This window comes from Grus americana, chromosome 2, assembly GCF_028858705.1.
Source record: "Grus americana isolate bGruAme1 chromosome 2, bGruAme1.mat, whole genome shotgun sequence".
In the NCBI taxonomy this organism is placed as follows: Eukaryota; Metazoa; Chordata; class Aves; order Gruiformes; family Gruidae; genus Grus; species Grus americana.
This window is the reverse complement of record NC_072853.1, coordinates 99,860,373-99,871,220: the sequence shown is the minus strand read 5'-3', so window position 1 is coordinate 99,871,220 and position 10,848 is coordinate 99,860,373. Positions and strand designations below refer to the sequence as shown.

General features: G+C 42.3%; 1 long non-coding RNA gene across 1 annotated transcript; it reads right to left on the bottom strand.

Annotated features, from left to right (window-relative positions):
• Window positions 1-1,268: 1,268 nt before the first annotated feature.
• On the bottom strand, window positions 1,269-10,130 carry LOC129203664 (uncharacterized). The gene is made up of 3 exons (XR_008576105.1): window positions 10,046-10,130; window positions 5,788-5,865; window positions 1,269-3,494 (listed from the first exon to the last, which is right to left on the bottom strand). It is a non-coding gene; the product is annotated as an uncharacterized LOC129203664 (long non-coding RNA).
• Between the last annotated feature and the right edge of the window lie 718 nt (window positions 10,131-10,848).

The following is a 10,848-nucleotide window of genomic DNA, read 5'->3' as shown; positions in this document are numbered from 1 at the left end:
GGAGGACTACCAGAAACCTCTTGGCCCCAAAAAGTCTTGTTAGGCAGATGTTCACATCAGTGATTCTGTGCAAGTTAAAATGGCTTTATATCATTGTTTCTAGAGGTTTTATTAATTACTGCAATATAAGGCCTTGCCACCTTTTTTATACACATTTCAACAAATTCATTCTGGAGCAGAGATCCCTGGACTTAACTGGCCCATTGGCTTGATATTTTTACAGCATGTGATTCAGCCATGGTGCATAAAATAATGAACACTTTGGGTTTTTTACCACCTGGCTTACTATACTATTACTGAAACACAGTAATTTGCCTGTATATTTTATATCTTTACAGCTGAATTTTTTTTTTTTTTCTAAAATAAGTCCTCTCCCCCTCCATTAAGACTCATAAGTTGCTTTCTTCTAAGATGCACTAATAACTGAGCTGGTTAGAAGGATATCAGGGACATACTCTTCCATCAGAGAATGCATGTTGTTAAAAAACAAAAACAAAAACAAAAAACATACAAAACTCAGTTACATTTCCAAAAGAAAAGTGTTGAAAACATTTTTACATTCTCATGGGTTTTTGTTTTTCAGTTATGATAGAACACATTATTCCAGGAATGTAAAAATATTTCCTTTAGAGATTATTTTATTTTTCTCTCTGTGTTAGTCCATAGTATATGTTACTTTCCTTATTCATTGAGAATGTACATGTATCAAGCACGTATTCTGTTCTAATATTTAAAAAAATATTTTAACCTTACAAAAGAAAAGATTCAGTGTCTCAATCAAGTAGAAGCAAAATGCTTTGATGTTTCCTATTTGCTATTTTCACAGCATTCGTTCCCTTGGAAAATTCAAAATTTTGACTTGGGATTCAGATTCAGAGCACTGACCAATTTGAAAAGGTTGCCATTCCCTGGGAAAAAGAGCTTATCTGCTGCACGTGGGTGCAGCTCTGCACAGAAAACTCCAATGCAAGGCAGACATCATGGCCAGGTAAGAAAACTCTGGTAACAGGAAAAGCCCTTCACAGAAGCTTGGACCTTTAGATGGACTCTGACCCTAACAGTCACTGTGTGATCCATACTGCTATTCTGCTATTATAAATGGGATGCGTAACCTTTAATCAGTGATGAGACTTCTGAAATGAGAAAAAAAATAAATTACTCAACCATGAAAATAAGTAAATATACACCAACCATGGGAAAAACTCAAGGCTACTGCAGTGCTAAACATTTCTTCTTTATTTTAGCAGTGTAGCTACATGATAATTATATATATTGCTAATCATTTTACTGTGCGGTAGAGCAACTGCACAGTTCTATTTTAAAAAATATTACTCAGTAAAAGCAGCAGTCTGACCCAGTTGAATTAAAGCTGAGATTTGGAGGGACCTGCCGTGTTATCACTTGAATCAGATGATTTACGTACCAGCCAGGTGAGAACTAGCAAGACCTAAATACAGGCAGTCAATTCTGAGCCATTTGGTTTTGCATAAAGATACAAATATTGTTTTCAGATGCTTTATTTTCACTCTTTGCAGTGTAGCAGAAGGTCCTTGTGGGAAACTGGAAGGACAAGAACTGCTTCAAAGCCAGCAAACCAGTTTCATTTCCAGCTCTTCCTCTCAGTCAGAAGACGGAAAAGAAAGGATGTCCTCAGCCGCGCCGCCAAGGGCTGGTGGATGGGGTGGCAGCTGAAGCAGAAAAAAAAGGAAAGCTGACCAATCCTCAAATTACCCTGACCCTCAAAGCCAGCGAGCTGCTTCATGGGCGATTTCACAACTAAGCCATGAATGATCCAAAAAGCCTTTAAAGATTGTCTCCGACTTGTTTTGCTTGTTCATGAGAATATGTCGCTCCTGGGAAGTGATGTGGCCAGCATGTTGTGAGTCATGAATTGCACTGATTGCAAGCACAGCTGGGAATCCTCTTCAGCCATTCCCAATTGCTTCCTTTCTCTAGCCTATTTTATCATTTGATTTTTTACTGGCAGAAAAAAAAAAGTTACATTAAAAATAGGGCTTTGTTGCTTTTTCTGGCCCCAGCACTCCTTGGCAGCTGATTTCACTCTCTCTTTTTCCCTTTCTTTTCCTTTTTTAAAATCTTCATTTATTTGGAGAGCATCAGACCACCCTTCTCTGTCCAGAAAGTCTCTCTGCTCCTCACTGGTCTGGCCGCTTTCTGTGGTGATGCTTGTTTGTGGCAGTTTGTCCCTGTATCGCGCCCCCTTTTCCTTTCCCATTCTGCCTCCTGCCCTGCTCTTGCACATCCACCCATTTTGTATATGGGCTCGGTGCTGGAAATATCTTTAGTTAAGCCCTCTTCTTGGCTTTCCTACAGAACTAGTAACTGAAACCCTGGCACTGTAACTCAGTAAAATCTTTTTGTGTTCTTCTTTGCTCCTCTTTATACAAAAGCCCAGAAATTTTCCCTGCAGGCTTGTAATTGTGCTGCCATTATAGGATAGCTCTTTTAAACCAATCATCTGAAATGCCCATCTTTCTGTGCTCTGCATTATTGTGTGTCAGAAAAAGCCAAGCTCCCTCTCTCCTTGCTGTGCAGACATCCCGATACAGAAATTAGGCTGTGCAAATCTGTCTCCTGAAAATCCAAAATAAGAAACGAGCATTGCACCAAAGTCAGGGGAAAGGCTCCCACTGGCTTCAGAAGGCTTTGAGTCAGATCCTAAGGGCGAAGCTGAGGTCTATGTGCCGTTCAAGTTCCGCTTTAAACAGATTAATTGATAGGAATAGTTATTATTCACTACCAGCAGAAGAGCAGTAGCAACCTTGGAAAACTTCTCCTCATTCTGGGAACCACATTGCAACAAGGGATTTGAACACCGAGCCCCGCTCCCCTCTCCTTTCCCTCACACGTACCCGACAGCTGCCTCTGGCAAAAGGAGTCCTGCACAAAGCACTGCCTTTCAGCTCAACAGTTATTTTGCCTGCAGCCCAAGCAATATTTGACACATATTGTATCCTGTTTCTGCTGCATCAGCAGTGTTGTGTAAACACGTTAGCTCATTGAGGCATGAAACTCACAATTGTTTTCCCACTTGCAAAACAAACCGCGTCCAATAAACCCAGGGGATGAGCCAGCTATTCAGATTTCTACTAAAGCAGCTCAACACAAGAGAAGTGGTTAATAAAGTTACGACTCTCCTTTCCAATCCGTCAGCTGCCTCTGATACTGTGAAGTGTTGCTGACATGGCAGGAATAGATGACATTGCCTTTCAGCAGCCCCATCCTCTTCCCTCTGAGGGGACAAAGCAGGTTGAGAAGACTGATAGGTTGTCTCTCCTGATGGTAACAGGGGTCTGATTTCCTTTCTGTTCAGTGCACAGCGGAGGAAATAAAGCACAATAGCACAGCCTACAAATCCTCCTTAGCTGGGACTGACTGCTGCTAGAGCTTGCTGGATCCCAGGCTTGGTTGCTGGAGGGCTGATTTCATCTGGAGCAGGCAGAGGTGAAGTTAGGCAGATAGGTGGAAGTAACCTGGGGAAGAAGGAGCAAAAGATCTCTCAGCTCAGAGCATGTCCACAAAACAAACCTGTTAATTATGCAGATCTGTTAGGTAGCAGAGCCCGCTCCAGCCAGACTCCCGTCCATTTCTGAATGTGGAGGGATGGGAAGCAGCAGGGGCAGCCAGGAGATGTATTCACCGTTCTGCTATCTTAGATATACCACAGCAGGCACAGCATTTCAAAATGCCTTTTAGCCCTGCTGGCAATGAGAGCATCGTGGCCTGAATTCATCCCACCTACCTGTGGGCACTGAACCCTTTCACTGACTTGGGAGTAACAGAGAGAGGCAGGCAGACGTCACTGGAAACCTATGCAAATGTCGGATGGGAAGAGGTGCCCTCTGCCAGTACCTTCCTCTCCACAAACTGACTGAAGTTAGGCAGGGCATGTCTCAGATGATAGGCAGGTATTTTGTCCTCTGCATTGACTTCTTTGCTCCTGGATTCAATTCTAGGTTCTTGTTTTCGTTTATCACATGGGGTCACACACAGACTTTAGGGCACCAGCTGAGAGCAGCCGAGGTGCCGACAGCGGCATCCCCTTTGCTGCCCCCAGTTCTGTCCTGGTTTGTGGTGGGAGGCTGCTGCCAGCTCACTTACCCCCTTACCTGTTGTTTCTTCCAGGCCCCTCTGCACCTCTTCAAATTGTATTATAAAGCAAAGCAAAGCAAAACAAAACAAAAAAGAAAACCCTTCCCAAAGGGTCTTTATAGTTAAAGAGATATGGTCTTTGTGCAGATTTACCCAGACTATGTCGCCTGTTTTCCCAGTACTGTCGCTTGCTATTAGTCTGGCGCTTCTGAAAGCCTATGGAAAACAGTCACCCTATGCCTGGTAGAGTTCAGGGCGCATGAATTTGGGCCTTTGTTTTGGGGGAGGAGGAATGGGAAAACTTTTAACTTCTGGACATTGTTCCTTTTGTTAAAACTCTTTTTTAATGTCAACATATATTCTCTTTTATATCTGTCTGTTTAATAGCAATAGATTCTCTTCTTTATATCAATAAATATCTTAATATGTGAGCCAAGAATACTGAATTAATACTTTTCACCAAATCAATATGAAATCATAATGAGATCCATCAGGTCTTTTCCCATAATAATAGTTCAAGATCTGATACTATGAGCCAATGAGTTTTATACAGCCTGTTTGCTAATTGGTGTGTAGCTCTGTCACTTAGCCCTGGCCTTGACCCTGCTACCTCAACTGTCTCACATGCTATTGCCTAATAATTCCTCAGGGATGGAGACAGAGGCTGCACCTGGTTGTTCTTTGCTATCAGAAAGCACAGCCCTGAACTGTGACAATGTTGTGTATAGGCAAGCCGTGCTTTTCAGGACCTCTTACTATGCCTTTATCCTCCCACAGTAAAATATATGACACACACTTTATAGACTTAGTGCTCCAAAGATTCAAGGAAAGTATAAAATCAGTTATGTCCTGGGGAACAGTTGTTTTAAATTCATTCCTGCTTTTATTAGGTGTTATTATTTATATGCCTGAATCTGCAAAGTATTAATTCCAAAAGTGGGTAGGTTTTGCACATGCCACAAAGCAATTGATGGCAAATGACTGAAACTCAGAATAAAATATAAAAGAAAATGGAAATCTTCTCAACACCATGCTTTTCTAAGTTAATCTGTGAAGCTTTACACATGTTGGATAGCAATAGAACTGGCAGTTCAGTAACAGAATTGTATCTGGACTGAATTTGACACATTTATCATAAAATTATTAATTCAACTGCTGCATAGGGCAGCAAAGTCCATCTGAACATGTCATCTTCTCCAGCCAAGGATCACGAACTAGTGGGAAAAAATGTGAAGACTTGCACTGATTTTAATTAAATTCAGGGTTTAACCCCATGGTTTTTTTGTTAACTGAAAGATACATGTTGTACTTAAATGCCCTTACAATAATAAGTAATAGTTCTCCCTGTGAATCTGCTAAAAATACACCGATGTGATTTTAAGAAAATAAATGCTGTGTTGCCCTGGCACATACAGTAGGTTCCCTCTTCTCCTGGAAAATGATCTGAAGTCTGAATGCCTGAAGGGGACTAAAATGGGCCTAAAATGGCTGTTCTAAAGCTCTTTACATAATCGGTGTAAAGATGCTGCAGTGCCACTAAGAATCAGATCCCCTACATTTGACATTCAGATAATTACTGAATATTCTGGGGTGCCTTTTCCTTCTAACCCCTGATTTGGTGATCAAATCCTCCTGGAAAGCCACAGGACAGAATTATCCCACTGCACAAGGTACCTTTTATTTGAGGATCTCAAAGTATGCTCCAGAAACGTCAGGGGGTTGAGTTTTGGGCTTCCAGCCTTTTACAGCGAGCTGCTGGGAAACAGAAACACATTGTGGTCAAGTGGTAAATCCCAGCTGAAGGTGCACAATCTTCTGCGATTCTGGTCTTATTCTTTTAGCCTCGGGATCAACTTTTGCTCTTAGAAGCACTAATGGTTAAAACCTATTGAATCTTGGATGAACATTTACAAGAAGGGAGCATTTGTCCTTAAATACCAAAGGCTTTTGAAAAGCTGTGTCACTTCTTTCAGATGATGCAAAACAGCATTTGTGGAAGAAATGCTATTCTCTAATGAGTGTCTGCTTTAATCCAGAGCACACCAGAGGCTAAATAAACTGAGTGGGCTTAGCCAAATGTGCATACAGTTCACATAGGCCTTGCTCAGGCTAATGGATCATTGTTATGCCAGGATATAATGGATAAATTGGCAAGTGTCTGTCCTTTGCATGTTTGATGCAGTCTCTGGATGAACCTGCAAGGCCACATTTGCTTGCTTTCTATAGTGTTCTTTCTTACAGTCAAAACTTAATTTGTATTCTCAAAATGGCATAAAAAGTTCCAGAAATAATTCAAAGTAATTAAAAATAAAAGGGCAGGAATCCAATGCCAGGGAGGGGAGCGTTTTCTCTTTTAGCCTCTTTTTGTGGATCCCGTTGTGCCAAGACAGAAAACAGTGAGATGTTCAAATATTAATAAAGTGGTAGCACAGCCAAATTAAAATGCCCCAATTCTCATAAGTAATGTTTCCAGCAGAGCACAAAAGAATAATCAAGCCCCCAAACTAGTGAAGGAGAATTTATGACCCACCATCTGAGCTGCCAAGAACTCCCTGCATGCCGGCAGTGAGGATGGTATGAAACTGCTCTGCCTTTAAACTTCACCCAACTCTGCGCTACAGAAATGATGCTGCACCACTCCTGGCCATGGAAAGTCTTCTGCTGGCTTCTTGAGGCAATCGGTCCCTGCTTAGCACGTACCTCCGTACCTGCACAGAGACGTGCAGCATGGTTTTCTTTAAAGCAGCAACTCTCAGAATGTGAAAAGCAGCACGAGTTGTGTTTAGTGTGCAATTCCACGTGATGATGCAGGGAAAACCACCAGGTCCTGGCGCAATCAAAAGTGAAGTTGGACATTGAAACTATACATCAGTGGGGAAAAATGAGGTTTGGGATTTTGTTGGATTTTTTTTAAACCACAGATTTTTTTTTTGTTTTGGTTTGGTTTTTTAACAGCAGATTCAAGAGACTGTATATTTCTCGAAAGTGCTATTTAAGCAAACCAGCCCAGATGTAAGAACTTAGATGTTGACCTACACGTGTTCTATGTACTCATCCCTGTGTGTTGCAGACACCTAGGGCACTGCAGTAGGTCTGGACTGGCCTTTTCCTATGGCTCAGGCTAGACTTTAAGTCTCAGTGATGTGCTATGGTATCATAAAGCATTTTGTGGCTTTCAGTGTGAAGTGAGGAAACAAACCCCCAAACACGTTCTTTTTAGTACAGCTCTTCTCTGTGCTACTCACCTCCCCCTTTCACAGATTAGGACATTAAGACAAATTGAGCTAATGAGCAGACATCATGATCACCTTATCCCACAACTCTAATGAATTTGAAACAGGACGGTTTTCTTTACACGCTCTTCCTCTGTCATGTATTCTGGTTCACCTCAACTTCTGACAATGGCATAACAAATTTTTATTCATGTGCCCTATCTTATTGCATTCACAAGTCAGACAAACCTTTCTCTTTCCAGACTGTTTTTCCCATCCAAAACCTGTCCCTCATACATCAGCTGTGATTTTGCTCCTGAATCTCTGACTGGATAGAGAAATGTTTTCTAATATCATCCTAAATGAAAATTTTGAAAGGTGGCACCTCACATTTTATCCCTAATCTACCCTTTGTTAGACTTGTCTACCAAAGATCTGATCTCTGATCTCTCTCTAAGTTAGAGTCTGCCTTTTCCCAGAAATCTTCCTAGTGCTCAAGATATGTATTATCCCTCACTTTTCACTTAGCATTATTTACAAACTTTTAATCTGTAGTTCTCTATGCTTCTCTATCTCTTCATGTAGAAAAGTAATTTCAAAGAATCAGAGGAAATTGACCTAAATCAGTTTCTAGAAATGTAGATTTAATTTCTTCTGTTGACCCTTGCCAGTCACTGGTAGTGACCATGGAATTAGATGCCTTCCCAACTGAAAAAGGGTTAATGCAGAAGTGGAACAGATAATTTGCTGGGTCATTCTGATACTCACAACATTCCCAGTCACTGATGTATCCAGCAAATAGTCACAGTTAAGAGACTCTTGAGTGATCTCACACAAATATACCTACTCTCTCTGTCAGGGACTTCCTAGACCTGTAGGAGTGGTCGAGTTCCTCCTCCTCTTGCACATTTGATCCTGGTCCTCTCCTGCTGTGAGACCACATTTCTACAAGTGGAGCTTGAAGACACATGTCTTTGAGAGCGCCTCTCTTTCAGTGTTTAAATGTATAGTTATTAAAAACTATACATATGTGCCCTGCCACGAAAGTTAGTAGGAGACTACTACACATAGTCCCACGCAGACTCTCTGCTAACTAAACTGTATGTACCTGTGCTCTCCACATCATGTACTCATCTTCTGCTCACCTCTCCCCAGTATAAAATGCTGGACTCTCACAAGCTTTACTGTCTCCTACTCATAATGCCATTTGTCAGTCTTATACATATATGCCTCTTGACAAAAGTCATGCACATTTTGTAATCTCCCTATGCATGTGGTCTTAATGCATCTTGTTGCGATATGTTCCATGAGTAAATGTGCACCACGTACAAAAAGAAAGTTTCAGGCCATACTTCTGTCCCTAGTGCATTCAAGGGCAATGCTCTATAGAAATAATACAAGAGGCTGGCTTGCTTTTCTTTCAGTTTACTAGTAAATTTAGCTGATTAAAACTAGGAAAAGAGACACTTCAGGAATTAGTTCTGGTTTGCATGTTCCCATTCAGGCAGACAGCTGTGGTACCTTCATGGTAGCAAAATCAGTGCTGACACAGCCATACATGGACATTTACAGAAATGTAAAAAGAAAGGTTCCTGGCCTAAGATTCCAGCCTAATTGAGCCAAACACAATAAACATGATAATTATTCCTTCTCACAGTGAAGTGAACAATTCAATTTGGAAGGAAAGATGTGCCATTGCTATTCCCTAGTCCTGCTGTTATTTTATTTTATATGCACTGTTACTGCTCATCACAGAGATTTTCTGCATTTAGTTAGGGAGTACCTTTGCCAGAGAGTTCAAATTACAGTCTAAACTCGGGTTAATGTGGCTTCTGAGGGCTTGCCTACATGGGGAAGTTAGAATGCTATAATGGCAGCTGTTAATTTCCGTCACTAAGCCTTTCTGGACACTCTGGGCTGGGCGTAGACCAGCACATGTTCGCTCGCTAGAGCCTGAGCTGGCCGGGCTTAAGAGAGCTCTGCTTTTGAAAGCTGTATAGCTGCACGAGCGCAGCACTTCTCCCAAGCTCTGCGAGAAACCTGGCTGTGTCATCTCCAACTTGGCGCTCCCAGGCAATAGACCGTCATCTTCTGGGAGAGCTGGTGGGCCAGCGCCGACGCGTGGATGGCAGTCCCTGCCACCCCTCCAAGAGCTTTTGTGGCTGCTGACTCCAGCCTGAAAAACACACCCGTCTCCCTGCATCCCTGCTCCCCAGGCAGACAAGCCCACCGCTCACCAGCCTCACTGCCCAGCTCGCTGGGGAGGCCCCCCCGAAAGTCTGCCATCCAACACCCTTTCCAGATGCTGCTTTTGACAGTGTGTGCTTTTTATGTGGCGTCTACAAAAGAGCACCAAACTGGGGGCCGTGTTGCTGCTCTGTATTTCTTGACACTACAATGCAGAAGTGTTCCAGTCTAATAAAACCGTGTAGTAGTTTAGCTTCCTTTTCATCTCCACTTAGCACCAAATAGTACCCCTTCTGAACTTCTTGCAACATTACACATCAGTCACAGGGTTAGAAGAAGGGAAAGATGGTTTACCTTTCTTTTCTGGCTTTTCTCCCACAAGAAACGTGAACTTATTTGTTAACATTTGTGCAGTGCTGGCTTACTTCTGTGTCCTGGCCTTTGTTTCTTGCTTCAAAGCAATAGGTCTATCTATATTGGTCTGAAAAAGTGGCATCTTAGGTGGTTTCTGTCAACAGGATGCTACCACTTACCTGCTGTCCTCCAACCTCCCACACACAGGCCAACTTTGCATGCACTGCTGCAAGGGGGCCACCTTCAACAGGCGACACACATTCAGGGCTGCTCTGAGGGAAAAAACAGGATAAACAATGATGAAAGAAGGCAGATGCACAGAAAATGTTTATCCTATCACCTCAGCATAGAGTGGGCCTCTCGCAAATGCATGGTGCTTTCTCAAGCACAAAGACGGACTCAGCTCTGGTGCCTCTCCTGATGGGAGAGAGCGTGCAGGGCTTTAGCATGGACCAAATATCTTGAGGCAGCATGGACAAGTCAGGCACAGTTGAGCGTACCATGGGCTAGTCCATGAGTAGATATCCTGAACGTCACCTCTCCCAAGCGCAGCACAAACCTCAGGTAGATTAAGTGCCATCATTGCAGGTGAAAAGGTGTTTTGAGTGCACCACTCATTTCACAATGCAGAAATACTTGCAGACACCATCTTTTTTGCCCCATTGGGTTTCTTAACTACACTAATTAGGTGGTAATTTTTACATCAAAGAAAAGTTATCTCAGAGATGAGAATGCTACTCGCATTTGTATTATACCAAAGCTGTATGGAAGAACATGAGAGTGTTAGTAGCAATTAATATTCAATAATCTCCCAGTTTTTGAGGAAGACTGATATCTGTTGTGGAAAGAAATGACTAAACGAACTGCAGGTGTAGCAAGCTGGTTAAATAAATTAGGCCCAGAAAATCACAGTTTCTCTAAAGGAAGGTTAATAGTTGGCCTGGAAAACAGGCACTAAAGGAGACTAAGTGTGTGCATACGT